We start from the raw sequence: 7,081 nt of genomic DNA, 5'->3' as shown, positions 1-7,081 counted from the left end.
CTCACAGAGCTGTACAAGCTGCAGTAATTTCCAGTACTGTACATATCCACTTCAGACTTTATTTTTATAGTAAGCATTACAATTTTCCAACTGACAGTGTCTTTCTCAACCATATGATTAATCAATAAACTTTAAAAACGAGCTTATGTTTTAAAAGCCAAGGAGGTCAAGTTGTTAAGTATAAACTAGTTCCCCTGAAAAAATAAAAAATGGCTGGACTTACATGAGTAAACCCCGCATGATCCACGCTTCTTGCTGAAAACTGGATTGCCTACTTGGCCTTCTTTTCCTTATTAGCCAGGCACATGTATACAGCGTGAGTACTCTAGTTAACAAGGTTTGACTTGTGGTTTAATAAAGGCAGCTATGGATTTCTTCCTCTCCTTCAAAAGGCAGAATGATTAAAATACTGAAAGTCACATATCAATTCATGCTGCAGGTGACGGTGAAGGAGAGGGACTTCAAGTCATTTTTCACCCACAGGAAGGGAAAAGAAAAAGCAGACTATGATCAAATTCTAAGCATGATTTTTTTAAAAATATATTCTTAGCTTCTCTTTTATTAATTACCAGATCCTGTGAACCTTTACATATGTCATAGAAACGAGTCAGACAAGATGTTTGCTTGTAATTAAAATGATAAAGAAATACTGAAATAAAGCCCTAGTTCAATAAAAATGCATAAAAAGAAGTATGCAATACACATGTACAGACAAGAAAAAATGTGAACATGTTTCAAATATATGAGGCATGAGTCAAAGGGGACACTGAGAAACCTGAATTCTATTGATGACCTGGATGGTGTGCATGTACAAAAATGCTTACCTATTGACCCTGCTTACAGAAATTATGCACTAAACCTTTGGAAAATGATCCTAGCTATAACTGAAATTGTTACATACAATGGAAGACATAAATGCTTCAGGGCTTCCTTTGCTTATTTCTTATTGATTGAGTTTTAAGAAGAAATATATACTACTAGTACTACTACTAATAATAATAACAAACAAAATAGCAAACAGGAAGTAACATGAAGACAGATGAATCTCAAAACAAAATCAAGTTATTACCAATACTGATTCACAGACACAAAAAGACCTCTCTCCCAATATTTTCACTGTTTAATTTGCTTTTCCTGATTGTCACAAACTCTCAAAGGTGAAAGAAAGAAGTCCTTCCTAGCCAACACTCTGTTTCTACAACTGATCTTTGCTCTTTTTCTTTCTTTCTTTCTTTCTTTCTTTCTTTCTTTCTTTCTTTCTTTCTTTCTTTCTTTCTTTCTTTCTTTCTTTCTTTCTTTCTTTCTTTCTTTCTTTCTTTCTTTCTTTCTTTCTTTCTTTCTTTCTTTCTTTCTTTCTCTCTCTCTCTCTCTCTCTCTTTCTTTCTTTCTTTCTTTCTTTCTCTCTCTCTCTCTCTTTCTTTCTTTTTATTGGGAACAACCAGTAGACAATAAAATGAAAGTCAATAAACAGGTCAGCTTCCATCCACCCATGTGGACAATTCTGCTCCTTAACTTAGGTTCTAAAGACCTTAAACTTCCAAAAATAGAGGAAATTTTCTGTCCAAATAAAAAGTAATGATGACAAGCTGTAGAAAAAGTGGCTAGAGAGCTTGAAAAATACTCTTTCCCCTTGAAATAGAAATTTGTAGATGGGCCATTTAGAAATGAAAAGGCAGCAGGTCTTTTTCTTGTACCATGCACAGTGTGAGGCAGAGCCAAGTGCCTGAACTGAAAGCTGTCCCGGTGCTGCCTTGAACTCATCTTTGGCTACATCCCCACGCAAGGTAGAGTCCACAGGCAATCCATTGGGCTTGATCTGTCATTTATGAATGCTAGCCTTTAAACCTTCTGAGTGGATCAGAAGATCACCCTCCATTTGTCCACGATCCATGATTACTCCAGCAACATTTGTCCCAAATACACATGGAAGGTAAGGCTGCACTGACATTTCATAATAATCAACAAAAGCTTCTTTATTCAGTGAGTCTGGGGGAGTTTGTTCTCCTCAGCCTTATTAAAGATCTTCTGACATGTCCTGGGCCATGTTTCAGGTGCCTTGCTGTGTTTGCTATCCTTGAGTCATGGTGGCTGCTCTCCTTGTTCCTGCTGATCAGTATGTGGGACAGCCCTATCCACTCGCTTGTCATCTCCCAGCAAGTAGGCTGAAAATGCACTCAGTATCCTTGAAATTGAGATCCAAGATCTGAACAGGATGCCACTCAGCTCATACTCTAAATACCCCAACACATGAGTCTCTGTGGAGTGTACATATCAGCTACTATACAGAGGCTGCACTACAGAGCTCTGGGTACAAGTATGCATCTTTGCATGGTTTGAAGTCTCTCCTTCCTCTTACAGATGCATCCCCCAGCAAATACATTCCAGCTTTTCACATCTTACCATAGTTTGTCTGAAGCCATTGTTAAAGCAGTGGGTCCAGTGAACTGCATGATGGGTCTGATGAATTAAAGAGTTAGTAACTGAGGCAACTAGGTCCCCTAGCATGTTAATTTGATTCTCCATTTCTGTGTATTTCAATCAGTGCATCGGGAATTCAGCTCAGTAAGTTACTTTTAAGTTACATTTGGATGTTATGGATCATTTGAAATTGATGTAGAAGAACAGAGTATGAGTTGTGTAACATCCACAGAGACAACGAGGCCATGACTGTCAGGTCAGGTTTGCCATGTAAGTGGTCATAGCCTTACTGGAGCACCCTAAAATCAAGGCTCTCCTGGACAGAGAGCCACACCCAGCATTAGGTTTCATCCTCCAAACAATGAGCCACTGTCATCCTCTCCTTACATCAGAAGGAGAAGAGAAGAAAGAGGGGCTGTGGCTGCACTTCTGTTTTCTTAGATACTCTTTGAACTGAGGTGAGAAGGTAGGTTTTTATACATTAATACTTTCATTCCTTCACCCTTCAAGACATACTGCAAGTAGGTATGTCCCTGTATTGGTTTGTATGATGCTGCCTCAGCCCTAGCATCAGCATTTCTGAGCTGTCTAAGCAGCAGATATAATTGGGAACTTAAGATAGCAGATATAGCTACTAACAAAAATATTTAAGTACTTCTGAAGGGATGGTGCAAGACAGTTGTGCAGGCTGAGACTAGTAAAGCATTAATTATATTTTTCTTAGAATATTCATGGCTAATATCTGGGTAACTATACCAGCCATAGAGAATCTTACCAGGACCAGTCAAACAGTACTTCTGACCTGTGGCTTGAGAATTGAGCAACAATAAAACTAATTGCAATGGCTACTGTTTGAGGGTATTTGTGGACCAAGTCTGTCTGTCATTTAAGCTGTGCAACAGAAATCATATATCATATGTAGAAGGTGCTTCCTCCCTGTCAGGATGGATTTAACACTTCGCACATCTGTAGAGGAACCAAAGGCTTATTTGCAGAGGAGGTCAGAGAAGGTCTGTGATTTTTAACACAGATGCAGAAAAACAGATCTTCAGTGCAGCCTCAAAAAGACATAATGGTCTTCCTGCAAGACACAGTACCCCACCTTAACTGCTCTAGCCATCCACTCACCTGGTTACCAGCAATCTTCAGCTAGATGTGCAGAGTCCAGCATGGGAGGAGAAATGTCAGTTTGCAGAATGGTCTAATAGGACAACATTGCTTATTTTCAGCACAGGTCAAGTTTGGGATGATGGCCTGACTGATCTGCTTTCCAAAAACTCAAACGGAGCAGAATGTCTTTATAAATCTCCTGCCCTTTTTTAGACCTGATGAGTGTTAAGCTGGTAGTTAGCAAAGGTGATACTCATCCACGTGCAAGAGGATTGCACAAGGCTGTGCCTTATATGCCAAAATGAAGTTTCAGTGAGACTATGAGGTACGCTGGCCTTTTCCAAGCACTCTGCCTAGGCAGAAATTCCTCTCAAAATGAAGACAGTTCTCCAGTAAATATGACCTTCCAGAAACAACTTGTATGATGGATTTATCATATGGTACATCACGTACTGTATTTCCCCCCTGGGTAACCTGCTTGAACAAAGACTCGCTTCTGTCCTCAAGATCTTTTGCCTCCTTGTATGGTTTGTATCACTCATTCTTCAGCAATGCCCTCCATACTGTGAAGCCTTGCTAAAATTGTGCAATGTTCTCAGGAAGATTTATGGCACAAAATTTTGTTTTTGGAAGGCTGCTCCTCCCATCTCTGCTTTAGCAAAGAATTTACTCTGGCCAAGGTCATGTGAATTTCAGCAGTGAGGATACCTGACTGTGGGTCTCCTGCAACATTCCTCAGAACTGTATTACCTTTCAGAATACATGACGGCAGTATACTAAACCCATATTCAGCTTCCAGCTTTTTTATTCCAGTTTTGGCTAGGTTTGCACGCTATACAGACAAAACTTTAGTAGTTGCTCCTGGAAGAAAAATGAAAGAAGATAATTCAGAATAGAAGTATGAATCCATATCAATCATTCACACAGGTTTACATACACATAGGCGTGTGGGAAAACTGAAATAACTCAATCAAAACAGGTGTGGAGAAGAAATGACTGGCTATATTGACAGCAAGGAATCATCACTATAGAGATACATGCCAGCAAGACTAATAAAAGAGATCCTCAGAACTAGTGATGTAATTTGAATGAGAAATGTCTCAGGAAAACTTAAATGTCATTGCCATTCAGGTTGTCAGCCATAACTCTGTCATTTAGGTAAACACTCCACTACTTATTTAGAAGCCTTTAGTAACTGTTCTTGCATTCAAGATATATTTTGGTCCTTGAAGCTGAATGGTAAAGTGACCTACTATTTATTAGGGGCACAGTGGTTGCATAATAGCATGCTACCTCAAGAAAAAAAAATCTTACTTAATGGAGATATTTGTACTGAGGCAAGTTCATAGATAGCTCAGACCACTGGGCACAACACTCCATTAACAGATCAGGTCTGGTGTTTGGTTCATTTTTCTGTGCCTGCCACACCTTTGAAGAAGTACGAAGTTCAGCCTTACTTCATACACACCAAGCATATTTCTAAAGAATGTGGAGAACTGACAATAAAAAATGAACATTAACATGCAAGATGGACTCATCACAGGGTTCTAAAAGACCTCCAAAAGATGGATTTTATGAAGGGGTAATAATCAACACGCTTTCCAAAAGGAGGCTTCATACCTTGAAAAAAGCACCTTAAAGAGAGATCACATCATGTAGCTTTTAAGTCTGGGCTTCTGTAAGGAACTTGTGAGCTTCACAGCTGACAGCTGAACTGTGAACTTTGTTTTTTGCACAGTGTGCAAGTATATGCTCCCAAACCCCCAGACAATGTGGTGGAAAAAAACTGGAAAAGGCAGTTATACTTCAGTCCCATCACCTGACTTGTCTGTTCTTGACCCCAGGTTCACATTCAACCTAACTAAGAAAATGAAACAGATATATAACAAGTGAAATGGGGGGGGGGGGGGAGGAAGGAAGCGGGGGAGGGAATAATGGACACATGCTGCATATAGGGAAGAACTGGAGCAAAGTATTAAAGAATGAAAATCTCTATTCAAAGCAGGAATGAATCAACTGGGCTGCAAAGACTACAGTGTATCCAAGGTGTTTTCTGTGAGCTGGAGAAAAAGACAGCATCCAAGCAATTACAAGAGGGACAGGTGGTCCCCCTTACAAAAAGGTTTTTATCAAACAAATAGCAAATGTCTGATTTAATTTTCTTACACTGTAGTTTTTTTCCCCTGACCTGCTGTAATTTTGCAACATGCTCTACAACTTTGTGTCTGGTCCGTAGCTTGAAACAAACTGACTCATCAAGTGGTGTACTTTTACTGCACTGTTTACATTATTATAAGCAGCCTTATTTACAGTACAATAGTTCACTCTCATTACTGAATATAAAAAAGCAAAAATAAAAAATACCAAAAAACCTTACAACCAACCAACAACAACAACAAAAGAAAACAGAGGAAGGCTACCAAAGATAGAAGCCTATTCTAATCTTAAGTGTCCATAGATGCATTTGAATAGTGTACTAAGTCTTGGTGTAGTTTTCCATCCAAAGTGCTAACTATCTAATCCTTGTTGAATTTACATATGTACACAATTGTATGCAGGAGCGTTTCTACCCTCAGGAAATCTCAGTATGAAAGGCAAGATTCAAAGAGAAAAATGGAAGGATGTCAGGGAGAAAAGAACTTGATCATAAAAGTACATCTGCAAATGCACAGAGGAAGTGGTAAAGCAACAAGAAGAACTGTATAGAACATATATAAAGCATTGAAATAAGAGCTGACTTCAAGAACTCGCTTAAGAACTCCCCTCACATTTCATCACCACCCATTAGATTGCCATTTTCCCTCACCATCAACAAGGTTCTTCATGCATCACAAATGCTTCAAACTTCTCTTATCTTGTTGCTTTAGGAAGGAAGAGGTTAACACCACTAACAGGAACCAAGGAGTAGTTGTGGGTAGGTCTGCGCAAGCTTTTAAGTACACAGCTCCCCTACAGCACCTCTGCCTTACCAATAACACAGCTCCCACAGAGTTTATGAGGTTGAAACTGTAAGTCAAGTAGAAGGAAGTTAAACCACAAGATACTTCTGTGATGCAAAGAGATTTTCCTTGGAGACCCTGTTTCAGTGACAGCCCAAAAGATACATAAGACTCTTTGAGCATAATTCCTGAGTATTGTTCTGTTTTATGTATTTTGGGCTATTTTGTTCAGTGTTTGGTACCAGGCAGTCACTTCAAATGACCATGAGCAAGAATAGGAACAGGATTAAGTAGTTAATGGGAAGAACTTGTTGTTGCCTAATTGCGTCAAATATATCAGTATTTAAGAAAGCAAATTATAAATTTAACTGACAGTCATGGAAGTGTTCAAGGTTGAACACAGTCCTGAAGTCAAAGATTAAATAGCCTTTGCCAACCATGATTCATTGTTATGAACCTGCTGCTGTAATAACAGCCAAGGAGTTTTTAGCCAAGGAGAGAATTCATGATGTGTGATAACTCAGTAGATTTCTAGTTATTTTAAACGTCTTTTTCTTTAAATATAGATCATCTGTATAAGTATCTACTCATTGTTCTATAAGGGTCAATTATCA

The sequence above is a fragment of the Coturnix japonica genome, chromosome 4, assembly GCF_054131305.1.
Source record: "Coturnix japonica strain WE chromosome 4, WE-NBRP24, whole genome shotgun sequence".
Classification (NCBI taxonomy): Eukaryota; Metazoa; Chordata; class Aves; order Galliformes; family Phasianidae; genus Coturnix; species Coturnix japonica.
Note: the sequence above shows the minus strand (reverse complement) of the source record.